The 12,936-nt window shown below is 44.5% G+C and overlaps 1 long non-coding RNA gene across 2 annotated transcripts; it reads right to left on the bottom strand.

Moving 5' to 3' along the window:
• Nucleotides 1-343: 343 nt before the first annotated feature.
• LOC134482831 (uncharacterized) lies at nt 344-5,220 on the bottom strand. 2 transcript variants are annotated; one of them, XR_015641534.1, is made up of 4 exons: nt 5,074-5,220; nt 2,776-2,878; nt 2,219-2,313; nt 344-1,269 (listed from the first exon to the last, which is right to left on the bottom strand). It is a non-coding gene; the product is annotated as an uncharacterized LOC134482831 (long non-coding RNA). The 2 variants fall into 2 exon arrangements; XR_015641535.1 differs by lacking the exon at nt 2,776-2,878 and having other exon boundaries at nt 5,074-5,189.
• Nucleotides 5,221-12,936: the final 7,716 nt, after the last annotated feature.

Here is a 12,936-nt window from a genome sequence, read left to right on the forward strand (position 1 = left end):
TCTCTCTCTCTCTCTCTCTCTCTCTCTCTCTCTCTCTCCCCCCGTGTGTGTGTGTGTGTGTTCCTCTCTCTAAGGCTTACTCGTTCTACGTCTGTACATGCTGTTCTCCCCTCTTCCCTCACAGAAATCTTATTTTGAGCAGCCTCACTGGAGCTGTGTAAGTAGGCCAACTTTCAAGATCGCGTCTGTCCTGATCAAAGGGGAGGGTGATTCCCTGATGTTGGCAAAGGGATTATTTCATAAGAAATCCTCGCCGTGTCAGTGTGACACACGGGATGACACGCACTTGGGAAAAATAAGGCTAGAAGTCACCAGTCCCCGAGCAGCTTCAGAGTTGGAAATCTTTTACATGCGATGATTTTTTATTCCTTGTCTGTTCCTCCCTCATTGAAACTGACACCTGAAAAATTCCCCGGCTAATTTGTTTTGCATTGTGATTTTTTTTTTTTTTTTTTTTTTTGCCACCAGACTGCTCATTAGGAGTCTCCGCTGCAGGATCGTCTCTGTAGCAGGATGAGTCCTCTCTCTGTCTGATCCATACCAACCGAATCCTCCATCTCAACAAGGCATAGGTGGATTTGCTTTGCCCCAGGACTGGGCAAGTCGAAAATACTTAAAATTTCCCCACGTTTGCTTCCTCTGATTGAGGAGTAGCTAGGGAAAACAAGATCCCTACAACCCTTTAGAATTTGTAGAACCAACCTTGTTAGAGGGGTTCTTATGAATTTGTCACAGTTGACATCTGGACGGAAGAGGACAGACCGGATGTGACTCTCAGGGAAGGAACTATTGAAAATGAATGTATCCGTTTCGAGGTATATCCTGTGATGGATTTTTTAGCATTTAAAAGACTTGTGTAAATCTTCATCTTTACGATCTCTGCCCTGTCTCCCTCTCCGGGGCCAGGAAGACAGTGTGTGAACACAGGCGGCACACGCGTAAGGGACTGTTTCAAACCCTGGCAAGAGCTGTGCAGTGTACAGCCAACACAGGTACGCATCCTGTTAAAATGTAGGTCCTTTAGGTTCGGGGGTGGGGTGGGGTGGCCAGGCCCAAAATTCTGCTTCTACGAAGGTGTCAGGGAGTGTTCATGAGTCTTGGTGAGCTGCCGCTTCCTTCCTCCTTCGCAGTGGTGGGGGATGGGCTAAGGTAGCAGGAAATCCCTCCCCCGGGTTTGGAGCGCAGCCCCACTAGCGTTCCGCTCATTTGCAGGCCCCCTTCGAAGGCGTTTGGAAAGAATGAAATAGCGCTGTGTTTTCAGGAGCCGGCCTGTGGGAGATGGGAAAGAGAAGGGATTCAGAAAGGAATGAGATGAGGCAGATCCAGAGAAAGATAAAGACAGGCCGAGGCGGACCGGCTCTCCCGCAATGTCTGTCCGTCACGGCATATCTCTTCCTCCCTTCTCTGTTTCAATTTCTTTTTTTCCCCCCTCTCCATCACGTCTCCCTCATTGCTTTTCTGTCTGTAATAAGATAACAGGATGATTTCGCTAAAGCTCAGAGGCAGAGGTGGTTAGGAAGGGGACATGCGTTTCCTGGTTCTGCCATCAAATATGGCAGATGCTTGGGGTCTAGGCGCCTCAGTTTCCCTTTTTGTCCCATGAACGAAGTTCATTAGGTGATGCCCAGGCCCTCACTAACTGTGCTACCATAAGATTTGACTTCATACGTATATGTTTACCTGTTACTTGGGAGCAAATCTGTTCAACTTCCAATGGAAATGAATTAGCCGCGATGTTGTTCAGGGTTACCCGAGCTCATAATTTCCATTTCCGCCCGGGAACACAATTGCAATGCGTGTGTGCTCCGGAAGCTTCGGAGTGGGAATCTCACCCTGCCTCACCCCCAACCCGGCTGGAGTATGCGTGTGTGAACGAACTGCCTGAGCAAACTACCCTCTGGATTCCTCAGAATTAAAAAATCTGTTCCTCTTTAGGGCTTCCACAGCCATTATCATTCAGAAATTTTAACAGATCACCGTCCTTATTATTCACATTATTTAAGGGACAGGGTTTTCATAATATAATAATAATAATGATAATAATAATAATATTTTTAATCTTCTATCCTCAGAGTCAGAATACTCACTTGCGAGGCATGTAACTGGGAAGCCTGGTTTGTAAGCAATGCCATGCCCCTGTCTCTATGGCAGGGAGAAGGCCAGTTGGTTGAGACAGGTATGGCTGTCAGTAGAAATGGGGCTGGCTGAGTTCCCCTACCTTAGTTTTTAGTTCGAGTCCTCTTCTGCTTGTTAGATGTGTTAATAAGTGACCAGGAGTAAGAGCAGCAGAAGTCAAACAAACTCTGGTTCAACCTGAGAGAGGACAAAACCCGCCTGTGTGTAAAATACCAGGTTTCACCTTCCTGCTCGGCCACCATAACTTGGCTGTTTTTACAGGAGTCATATTTTGAACTATCCTTAGCTGAAAATGCTTCTAAGGTTATCTAGTCAGATTTATTCAAATCACTGTTCAGACGTGGTCTGTAAATTTGTCTGATAACCTTTCCAAGGTTTTAGAATTTCTTGGTCAAAAGCCCTGTTCTGATTCACTTTCTTTTCTGCCACGTATTTATGGAATTGTTGAATTGCTGCTGCTGATACCCTCCTCCCCTCCCTCCCCTTCTTCCCCTTCCTTCCCTTCTTCCCCTTCCTCCCCTTCCTCCCCTTCTTCCTCTTCCTCCTTCCCCCATCCCCGCTACTATGGATTGACCCCACCTCCTCATGTGTGCAGGCAAAGGCCCTATCCCTAAGCTGTGTCCCCAGCCATTTTCTTACCTAACTGTTAATTTGAGAAGCAACCTCACTAAGTCACTCAGGTGCCTTGCAAGAATTTTTTAATTCTCCTGCCTCAGTCCATCCAGTGGCTAGGGATACAGATCTGTGACGCAAGGCCAAGGTATGTTAGCATTTCTTTAATACTGATGCCTCAAATGTAACCGTAGACAGCAAATCAGATTGAAGAGAAGGACAATAGTCTTTATCTCTGCCACCATCTGCCTGTTCAGATCGTATATTTACAGCCATCAGCTCTGACTGTACATTCATAGCAGCCCCCCCACCCCCAGCCCCCCACCCTCACCCTGTTCTTGCAGCACTGAGGATTGAACCCTTTAGTAAGCTTGACAAACGCTCTGCCATTGAGCCACACTCCTAGCCCTGTGGTAGGCTCTTGATGGGTCTCCACACTTGCCCTGTTCCCCGTGCGAGCCGGAGGGAGGCTTCTGCAGTACACATTGCAATCCTGCCTTTCAGCTGAGTCTTGTTTTTCAAGACTCGGACAGCTGACTGGTTTGTGGGCTGGAATATCCAGTTCTGAACAAATCAGCCGTGACGGGATTGATGGTCAATCTCTAGTGCACACACTTGCTGAAATCTCTTAGATGTGACTGTGGATCCAAGCAGCTCACTTCACCTGGGTGTTAAAAAGCAAGCCCAAGTGTGGCTTGTTGTTGCTGTTGTTGTTGCTGCTGCTGCTGATGTTACAGGGCTCTGCTTTATAATTTCATAATAAAGTTTAAATACAGAAAAAAGAAACCCCGAATCATGTTACCCTTCATTCTATATTGGTTTTATAACTTCTTATAGGCATTCCCCCCTTTTCTCTCCATCCTTTCTTCTTCCCTCCCTCCCTCCCTCTCTCTCTCTCTCTCTCTCTCTCTCTCTCTCTCTCTCTCTCTCTCTCTCCCTTCATGCTAGCATTTCTTTAGGTAGCCCTGGCTGTCCTGGAACTTTCTCTGAAGACCAGGCTAGCCTCAAACTCAAAGAACCACCTGCTTCTGCCTCTCAAGCGCTGGGATTAAAAGTGTGGACCACCACTGCCCAGCTATCATTTTAGCTTTCTATAATTCAACAACGACCTGTGCATTCATTGCTCACAAGAAGCAGAGCGTTGATGACAGCGTCATTAACACACCCATTCTTGTGTGGACCACTGCCTCTGCTGAGCCTTATCCCTTTTCTCGAAACTGGGCTCTTCATAAGAAACACGTGCAACTATATACGTATGAATATAGACGTGCATAAATATGTTTCCAAGGTATCTTGTTATACTTTGGTTACACTTAACTTTGTGAAAAGGTCACGAGCCCTCAAGGTAGCTCCTGAGGTAAAAAAGTTGCTTTTTGCTAAGCCCGATGACCTCAGTTAGACTCTTGGAACCCACATGGTAGAAGGAAGACCTGACTCTTGCCAGCTCTCCTCTGACCTCCATATCTATGCCTTGGCATGAGTATGCTGACCATACCCAACTCAAGCTAAGTAAATAAAGAAAGAAAGAAATAAGTAAGTAAATAGCAAAAAAGTCAAAGTTCATCATGCTGTGTGCTGTCTTCTGGACTTTTCTTTTCTCCCTTTGTGATCTATGGTCCAGATTCATCTACATAACGGCATACATTCATCTTAATTTCTACTGCTGGTCATTGCACGGATGCACTGAGTTACTTGTCTATTCTCCTGCAGTCTTTCAGCGTTTCGTTAGCCAGGCACTCATGCAACTTCTCGCCTCTGTGCTTAGCGTAAAGATGAAATCTCAAAGTCTTCAGGAGGCATGGTCCTCCTCACTCTCCCTCATCCTCATCCTCCCCTCCCTCATCCCTCACAACCTCGTTTACCTTACTCCTTGCTTCACCCCATCCCTGTACACTAGAGGGAAGGAGATAACGAAGAGGGGTTCTGGTGAAGACATTTAAATTCTTCCTCCTCCCTTTTCCTTGGATAACTTCAGAGTTTTCCAAGACTCCCTTTAACTATTAATCTATACTTTGGCATATCAACAGGAAATCTGTTACCTCTTTTGTCCTTTTCCAGCTCCCTGAAGCTCATCTTTGAGGCCCTCACCACAGTTGTCTTTCTCACACTTTATTTGCTCTCCTCTGTGACTCGTGCCCGCTCTTCTGTGGGGTTCCGGGCTCCTGTACAGAACCTACCTGTTGCTTTTCGGGTTGTATCCCTGGGACCTAGCATGCTGCCTGGAAGGAAGCTCAGAATAGATTTTCAAACAAATGAGACTCATCTGCAAGGAGCCAGGAAAGAAATAGAAAATTCAGGGAGGCCATAGCACAAGGTCCAACATACCTTTCCCTTAAGCTCAGTAGCAGGAATGGTCAAGCATTTCCTCTGACAGACCAGTCAGTCAAGAGTTCAGACTTTTGTGGGCTACATAGTCATTGACAAGAGGACTCAACTTCTCTGTTGTTTCCTGAGAGCAGCCACAGATAACATGCAAATGAGTGTGCCTGGCCACGTTCCAAGGCGACTTTATTTATAGGCACCCAAACTTGTATTTCACGTCGTTTTAATTTTCGTGTGTGACACGGTGTGATTCGTATGTTATGAAATATGAGTCTTTTGATTGTTTTTTTCCCCCAACCACTTAAAAATGTGAAAGCTGTTCTTAGCACACAGACTGTAGAAAAAATAGCAGGCGGTGTGGTGAAACTGATCTTCGAGCTGTCCCTGGAAAACACAGCTCCAGTGTAACCCTCCGCTGCGCTGTGACCTTGGAGCCAAGTCAGCTCGGAATCACTATCCCCGCACAGACACCCGAGGCAGAGAGTAAGGAAATGTCTAAAGCTACTGGCTTTAAAAAATAAAATTTGAAGAGAGGAGTAATAGCATGCAAGTGGTCTGATTGGGGGACTGGGAAAAGGGAGGGCTCTAGTGAGGGAGTGGGGAGGAAGATTAACACAGAAGGAGGGAATGAAGGAAAAGCACCAGTAAGGATGCCCAAAAAAGTCCTAAGGAATCATACTATTAACTATCTTCCAAAACAAAACCAAACGAAGCAAAAACCCCCACAGAGCAACGGCGACAACAAAAGCCTGCGATACTTGTAAGTCTGTGTATAAATATGCATACATGCTTTAAATAAAGAGTTCTCATCTGGGCGGACAATGTTCCCTTAAAGAACCAAAGGCCACCTAACAGAAACCCCTGCACCAGTCATGAAAAGCTCTCTTTCGAGCTGGTCAGTGTTATTCAAGAGTCTCCTATAAACATTATGGGTCATTGCTATTGCTCTTGGTCATATATATACATGTATGCATGTATGTATACATGTATGTATATGTATATGTAGGTATGCATGTATACATGTGTGTATATATATATGCATGTGTGTATGCACATATACATGTATGCATATTTATGTGTGTATGTATGCATGTATACATGTATGTATGTATATATGTATATGCATGTGTGTATGCACATATACATGTATGTATGTGTGTATGTATATGTGTGTATATATGTATTATGTATATGTATGTGTGTATGTATGTATGTATAAAATTGTACCTTGCTCTCATCTGCTTCTCCTTCTTCTGTCCCTCCTCATCCACCTTTTCCTGTTCCCTTTTTTCATCTCAAATAGTTGTCCTTCTGTGTCTGGGGTTTTTGTTTTGTTTTGTTTTGTTTTTTGGTCTTTTTTGGTCACACACACACCCTAAAATACGTATGAGGGAGAACAGGCAATGCTTGCTCTTTCTTCCCTCCCAGTTCTACTCCTCCCTCTCCCTTTAGGTTTCTTCCTTTCCCCCCTTCATCATCTCTTCGCATGATTTACGCATGTATATTTACCTCGAAAGTCTGCATATGAGAGAGAACACGGGAGCCATCCCTCTGAGTCTGGCTCATTTTACTTAATGTGACAATCGCCAGTTCCTCCAATTTTCCCCGCAAATGAAAATACATAATTCTTTTTTACATGTGAATAAAAATTTCATCGTGTGAGAGACTTTCTTTTCTTCTTATTTTTTTTTTAAGTCAACCTTTCCTGAAAAGTTGCTAGGCAGTCCTCCTGTTGAAGCACATTGTAAATAAAACTCAGATATTTAAAGTCCATCTTGTGACAGCCATATTATAAGAAGGAAACTTCCCACACCCTGGCTGATTTATTCAGCAGGAGGGAGCGACTAACTGACAGCTGCTGCTGCTGCAGCTCCCTGACCCTTTCATACCCCAGGGTCTCAGCAGGGCTAGCGGGCATTACCTGGCCCGTCAGACTTTGCATAAATGCAGGCATGGGTTCACCAACATTATCAATAAACTGGAGAGGCAAAGCGAAACAAAGCAAATAAAAAGGCTTCTGCCTTGGATTTTTGTTAATATAAAGCCATGTTGACATACTTTTTAATCTGCCAGCAGACAAACCCTGGAAGGTAGCCCACGCGATTGGCGTGTTAACTTGTTCTTGTTCACTGATATGGAAATATTAATTCATCAGAAGGGCTGTGCCTCAGCATGGCTCTTGAACTGAAACCCGAGAGTGGACACTAGCGTGGGCCACTGGCGACTGGAGAGAGGAAGAGAGGGAGGCACCATTGTCCTCTTGGCCTGAGTTGTGGCAGATAGCTTCCTTATGGGCGGAGACTTAGTAACCTGTTCCCACACAGATGTTGAAGCATCTGGCTCTGCACCTGCAATGCCATCCAGTTATTTCCTGGTTTCTGTTTGAATGCTAATGGTCTTCAAGGCCCAGAGTGCCAGTGGGCACAGACTGATTGTCACTGATCAGTTCTCCGCATTGTGGGTAGCCGGTTTCCGTGTTCAGTTCTTCCAGAAGCTCCAATCAGCTCTATACCAGACCACAGTTATCATGGCAGTACCTTGCAAGCTACCATCACCTTCTGCCTGTACTTTTATATGACTTGATGTTCTTAAAGATACATATTTTTTATTTCTCCTCATTATTGTTATTTATTAGCGTTTCTGTGTCTGTGTGTGCATGTGTGTGTGCCTGTGTGTGTTTGTGTATATGTGTGTTTTTACGCATGTGTGTGTTGTTATGTACGATGTCCATATGTCACATGTCATGCATGGAGGTCGGAGGGCAACTCCGAGGAGTGTCCTTCTACTGTGGGCTGCAGGGCTTGAACTTGGGTCTTTGGGCTTATACATCAAGCTTTTGTCCCCTCTGAGTCCTGAACTGATGCTCTTGGTTCTTCCCTCGTCTGAACCGAGTCTTTGCATCAAGAGCAGAGTGATCTTTGGACAGCAGAAGTCCTGTCTATCACTTACCTGGTTATACTCTGCCAAGGCTGTGGCAGTGGCTTGGTGGCAGGGTGCTTGCCCAGCAGGTATAAAGCTTGGGTTCAATCCCCAACACTGCTAAAATAAACCCCAAATGCCTTACTCTGTACTATGACTTGAATGGATTGCTTCTCTTTCTGAAACAAATAAACAAACAAACGAATTTATCAAAAGGGAAGTCAAAGTCCTAAATACCTGTCCACGTGACCTTATTTGGAAATAGTCTTTGGAGACGCAATTAGTTGAATACATCCTAAACCACCATGGCAGCCATCCTCATAGAAAGGGAACATCAGACTAGAGGCAGATTTCTATTAAGGAAGGTGCTATGAAGGCATGTAGAGGACCCACAGGCCTTGAGAAGCTAAGAGACAGCATGAAGCAAATCCCCACTTCAAGCATCATAAGGAACTATGATAAGCAGCCTTCTGTTGCTGTGACAACATCCTAGAGAAAGATCAATTTAAAGAGAAGGAGTCGTCTGGGCTCAACAGTTTCAGAGGTCTTGGTTGATGGTTTCTTGGCCCAGTGGCTTATGGGTTTTGTCCACCCAGTATTATGGTTTTAGTGTCTGGTAGAGAAAAGCTGCTCACATATAGCTGCTAGGAAGGAGAGAAAGAGAAAGGCCTGACTAGCTGCAGCCTTGAAAGACACATCATTAAAGACCTACTTCTTCCACCTAGGCTCCACCTCCAGACATTTCCCTTACATTCCAGGAACCCTGAATGCTGAGGACTAAGGCTTTTACACAGGAGCTTTGAGGGACATTCTAGTTTCAAACTACAACAGGAGCCAGCCCTAGGGAGTGATTCCTTGATCTAGAGCTCCTAGTCTCTAGGACTGTTAGCAGATTTCTCATTGTTGTTTAAGCTTCCCAGTGATTTAGTGTTTTCCCACTAGGGTAGCACTAGAATTGCCCCAAACTATACTAGGAGAAGCTCACTTATGGATGTGAATTCATATGTACCTGGCAGTTAGAATAGGCACTTATTGTCATTTAGTGGAGGAGAGACTGGGTTACGAGAAGCTTCCAAACACAAGATCAACCTTATACAACATTGTTGTTGTCATTCCCATAGGGAGCACTGCACTATCTAACACTGCTGTTGATGTTTACATAGGGAGCACTGTATTATATAACTCTCCTTCAAGTCGAAATTTTCCTTCATACTTGTGTGTGATCTGTCTCTTCTACCTAGAACATTTGTTTGTCCCCTTGCTTGTCTCAGAGTTTAAAGTGCTCTACTTAGAGTGTAATCTACTCAGAGAAACTCTCCCTGACTGCAAAGTATATAGTTGGTCACTTCCTTTGATAGCAGCATTCCCATGAAGATGCTGTCTTCTTGTTTATTCTCCCCTCCTGTTGAAGCATAAGCTCAGTGCGGGTAAGAAGCAAGAGTAGCCTCACAGGATCCAAAGTAGAGACTGCTATCCTCTCTGGATTCCTACACAAATACTGGGTCATGCATGAGTTGGAAGTTCTGGGAGAACCTAAGGACTAGGGATGGAGAGAAGGAAGAGGCTGAAAGAGACAGGAACTAAGTCAGCTGAAGTGTTGGTTGAGGTGAGAATGTACTGGCAGGGTAGTGGTTTCTTTGAGGCAGGCTGTCATGTGTCAAGGGAGCTCAGTCCTACAGAGATTTTTGGTGGGGCACCTTTTTCTATTACATGCTGTGTGGAGCTTGTATCTTGCTTTTGGACCTCAAGATCTCCAACAGAGTGGACACGGGAAAGAGACTGGCTTCCCTATGATCTAGAGCAACCCATGAATGATGGACGAGTTGCCCATTCATTGAGGTACTAAGAAAGTTGGAGTGTGGTAGGGAGGGCCCCATTAATATAGCTGAGTGTAAAATTAGGAAAGAAATACTCTCGCCATGGAATACCTCTTCTTGTTCTGGTGAGAGCTGGATATTGATTGGCCAGGAACTTGCCTGGTGTGCCCGTTTGCCATTCAGGGACCTGTAGTTGTTTTTATTGCTGTGATAGAGTAGCGACAGCAACAACACAGGTGGGGAAGAGTGCTTTGGCTCACGGGCACAGTTTGTTATGGTAGAGAAGGCATAATCCCTAGAATGGCTCAGGGTTGGGGCAGCAAGAGCACATAAGTGGTTGTCAGTCAGGAAGTGGAGAGACAGACAGGAAGTGGGGCCAACCTGTAACCTCAAAACTGCCCCAGGCACCATGTCTAACAGGTCCCATAATCTCACCGAACAGTTGGATACCAAGAGCTCAAAAGCGTGAGCCCATGGGAGACATTTCATATTTAAACAACAAAAAGAGACATCATTCTTTTTGGAGAAGACAAACTATATTGAGCAAGCCTTTCCAAGCACCTTCAAACTGGGTCCTATGGTACCCGAAGTGAGGTTGTACTTTTGCAGCCAGCGGTACCCTTATTTTTTCCTGCAGAAGCTCTCGATTTTGCTCAGTTTTCTTTAGATAAAGTTTCCTTTTCCATCTTGCTGCACACTCAGAGCTTTGGGGCCCAGGGACTCTGCCCTGAGTTGGGCGAAAGATGGCCTGTGTTGTAATTCTACTCGGCTGCTAATTTGCTGGGTGACCTGTAGTGTTTTACTTAACCTTGTAAGGGCTTCAATTATTCCATAGAAAACTTGATGAGAGTATGCTGTTCCCTGGGGCACCGGTGCTAGTGAAAGGAGGGGAGGAAAAAAAACCAAACCAAACAAACAACAAACCATGCATGGGAACATGCTGAATGACTCTCTTATTCTTCATGTTGCAAGGTCAGTTCTCCCAGGCCTGTTTCTTCCTGAAGTTCTTCACCGTTCTTGTTGCTTTCCCTAACTCTGGTCGTTTACGTACTAAGCTCACAATCTAGTATATTTGAGGGCTAATTCCTTATTCATTGCTTCATGGTTTTTGTAAGTTGCCTCATTTGGAAGAAATTGGTTTGTCTAAAAGCGAAAAGTTCCATTGGGATATATGAAATCATGAGTATAGCTTTTTACATACACATTCGTATTAAGAGTCAAGAAAAGGTGACATTAAGTATAACCATGATGGGAAACATTATGGAGATTCATTTTAAAAATTAAAAGGAGGGCTACTATATGGTCCAGAAACTCCACTTCTGGGCATACACCTGGAGGAAACAGAATTAATATATAGGAGACAGATCTGCACCCCCAACCCCATTGTTTATTGTTATATTCTTAATAATAGCCAAGGCGTGGATTCAACAGAAGTGCCTAGTCACTTTTGAACACACCAAGAAAGCATGTTATGACACAATGGTACTTCATTCAGCCATGAAGAGGGAAACCTTGTCATTTACAATAATATGAATGCACTGAGCAGATATGGAAAGACAAATTCTACATGGTCTCTCTCATATGTAGAACCAGAAAAGCAGAACTTACAAATGACAGAATGGTGGTGACCAGAGGCTGGACAGAGGAGGCCATGGGGAATGAAGGACAATGGAGTTATTGGTCAAAGGGGCAAAATTTCAATAGAGAGGAAGTGTAAGCACAAGAGCTGTTATTTCAAGTGTTTACTGCAGCTAAAAGTTTATTGCGTTCCTGAAAATCTCTAAAAGAGTAGATCTGGTGTAGGGCAGGTGTGTGTGTGTGTGTGTGTGTGTGTGTGTGTGTGTGTGTGTGTGTGTGGTATGGAAACAAGCCTATGATACCATAGATATGTATATTAGTATGACATAGTTAAACTCCATAAAGATACAACCCCCTTGTCCCCCAAGACAGGTTTTCTCTGTGTATCCTTGGCTGTCCTGGAACTTGCTCTATAGACCGGGCTGGGCTTGAACTTTTAGAGATCTGCCTGCCTCTGTCTCCTGAGTACTGTGATTAAAGGCGTGTACCACCATGGTCTGGCTAAAGATACACATTTTTCCAATTTATCACTTACAAGAAAACTCAGTCCCTCTGGAGTCTCAGCCCATGTCCTTAGAGTCAGAGCTCCTAGCTTCTGGATTGTATCAACCCTACCCTGGCCTCTAACATTCTCTTATGGCTACCTCCCAGGGCTTTGCCCACTATACAAATGTGAGCTCTAAGAGGGCAGGGGCCGCATATATCCAAAACCTAGCCCAGTGGTTGGTACCTAAGAGATGGTCTTTTTTTTTTTTTTTTTTCAGAATTCCACAAAACTCATCTATTTTTTCCAGTCAAAAACTTTGGTGATCATTGATGGAAAACTGCAGTGTACAACCTCTCAGCCCTGTGCTCCCCAACTTGGAAACACGTGTGTTACCATGAACAGCAAAAACTCAGGAATTGGTAGAACATAGAGCAAAAAGTTTCAGGCACTTCCTGTAGCGATCCAAGTTTTGTTTTGTTTTGAAACAGGGTGACTCTGTGTGACCCTGGCTGGCCAGAAACTTGATATGTACCAAGTTGCTCTTGTTTTGGTCTCCTGAGTTCTGAGATTAAAGGCATGGACCATGATGTCTAGCCTTGATCCAACTGTCAAAGATTAATATGTGTAGAGTTAAGAGCTTAAGGGTCTAGAATTCTCCGAGCCGTGAGTTCTTCAGATAGCATAGGGCAATTGACAACTTAGTTGTAAGCTTCACAGACCTTTCCCCATAGAAGCTCTGTTCCTGGATAGCACTTAAATCTTCTTGGGGTCTCCAAAAGAGGACCTGAACCTTATATGGACTTCATATTCCTCTCACTTTCTACATTCGGGTCTATTAGGAGTTTCCACAAGTTTCTGAACATCTGCACTGTCCATGTCTTGGCAGACGTCTGGTTCCACCCAGGTACCGAGCCCTTGACAGCAGTTTTCTAGAAAAAAAAAACGATGTGCTCCTTATCTGTTTGCTAATTCCTTGCACACATCACAAGACTTTTCTGTAAATTCCCATCGGTCTTGACAAAGTTATCTTGTAGACTTATGTAGTGATTTTGATGGCTGTGCAGG

This window comes from Rattus norvegicus, chromosome 17 (assembly GCF_021556685.1).
Source record: "Rattus norvegicus strain SHRSP/BbbUtx chromosome 17, alternate assembly SHRSP_T2T, whole genome shotgun sequence".
NCBI lineage: Eukaryota > Metazoa > Chordata > Mammalia > Rodentia > Muridae > Rattus > Rattus norvegicus.